This window comes from Perkinsus marinus, assembly GCF_000006405.1.
Source record: "Perkinsus marinus ATCC 50983 genomic scaffold scf_1104296961460, whole genome shotgun sequence".
In the NCBI taxonomy this organism is placed as follows: Eukaryota; Perkinsozoa; order Perkinsida; family Perkinsidae; genus Perkinsus; species Perkinsus marinus.
In genome coordinates, this window is record NW_003205735.1 from 1 (window position 1) to 1,621 (window position 1,621).

The 1,621-nt window shown below is 48.5% G+C and overlaps 3 non-coding genes across 3 annotated transcripts; all 3 read left to right on the forward strand.

The window, feature by feature from the left end:
- The first annotated feature begins 632 nt into the window (after nt 1-632).
- Pmar_PMAR022004 lies at nt 633-705 on the forward strand. Its single transcript has one exon. It is a non-coding gene; the product is annotated as a tRNA-Lys (tRNA).
- Nucleotides 706-876: 171 nt separating this feature from the next.
- On the forward strand, nt 877-949 carry Pmar_PMAR022005. Its single transcript has one exon. It is a non-coding gene; the product is annotated as a tRNA-Asn (tRNA).
- Nucleotides 950-1,102: 153 nt separating this feature from the next.
- Nucleotides 1,103-1,185, forward strand: Pmar_PMAR022006. The gene has a single exon. It is a non-coding gene; the product is annotated as a tRNA-Tyr (tRNA).
- The last annotated feature ends 436 nt before the right edge of the window (nt 1,186-1,621 follow it).

Genomic DNA, 1,621 nt, shown 5'->3' on the forward strand with positions numbered 1-1,621 from the left:
GGCCGCGCCCTCACCCTAGTACAATGTTGGCCCGTGAAGAAGTGCTTCGTAGCTTCGGCTTCATGATCAACGAAGTGAGATCAAAGATGATCGAACGCTGGTCAACACTGTGCAGGGGTGAGGAGGGAATATAAATTTGAATGAGCCATCAATGCCGCAGGAGGAACACACCATACAGGGATGTTGCCACCGTTCTTAGGCTCATCACATAACGTCGACATTCCTTCGCAATGCTCTTAGGGTCAGCCGCCTGATGCGCTGAAATTCGCTCTGCCTACTGGCTCGGCATGGGAACAATCCATTGGCACGAACGGAGCTCATATCATCTGGTGACTGGTGACACAGAATTCCGAATAAAAGTAGAATACATCTACTGCTTCTGATCTCTTGTAATTGACGGCGTGTCACTCGTCGTCGATCTCGATATGTACGCCGTTTGGGGATCCGTACGAAGCCCAGCAAGTATGAGTTGAGCGAATGATCATGGTGACACGGACATCGGTAGTCTCGTCCATGTCTCAGTTCGTGTTCGAGAAGCGAAGGGACCCATGGACGAGTGTCATGTTTTAGGAGTGGATGCTTAGAGATATGCTGAGGTCTGGGAACAATCTATACGACTTTGATATTGTTTAGCCCGTCTAGCTCAGTCGGTAGAGCGCAAGGCTCTTAACCTTGTGGTCGTGGGTTCGAGCCCCACGGTGGGTGATATATTTATTGCTCTCGTAAAGTTCAATCCAAAGCCTGATGAATCCTGGTGTTCCAGTGGAGTTGGATCGTTTGTGGTGGTTTTTCTATGAATAGCGACTACCAATGACTTCTTGAGAGATTTGTAGCTGTTTAAAAAAATGGCTAAAACCTTAGATTGATTTTATTAGTGCTCCGCTAGCTCAGTAGGCAGAGCGTGTGGCTGTTAACCACAAGGTCGGTGGTTCGAACCCATCGTGGAGCGTTATCTAGGACATATGTCAAACAAAGTTATACCGTTTTCCTCCACACTCAAAATATCACTCTTCCTGTATCTACTGTAACCAAATCGCCCTTCCTGTGTTCGTTGAAGAATTTGTTGAATAATATAGGATATTGCATTCAACGCGTTTCTAGACCGGCAATAGCTCAGTTGGTAGAGCGTCCGACTGTAGATTTGTAGATATCGGATGGTCCCTGGTTCGATTCCGGGTTGCCGGATATATTATCCCGATTTCTAACTTTTGTAGAGGCCCTTCTTACGAGACAGCGATCGTCATGGCTGTTTCGCAGGCCCTCCTGCCACCACCTTTAACCGGCCGCGCCCTCACCCTAGTACAATGTTGGCCCGTGAAGAAGTGCTTCGTAGCTTCGGCTTCATGATCAACGAAGTGAGATCAAAGATGATCGAACGCTGGTCAACACTGTGCAGGGGTGAGGAGGGAATATAAATTTGAATGAGCCATCAATGCCGCAGGAGGAACACACCATACAGGGATGTTGCCACCGTTCTTAGGCTCATCACATAACGTCGACATTCCTTCGCAATGCTCTTAGGGTCAGCCGCCTGATGCGCTGAAATTCGCTCTGCCTACTGGCTCGGCATGGGAACAATCCATTGGCACGAACGGAGCTCATATCATCTGGTGACTGGTGA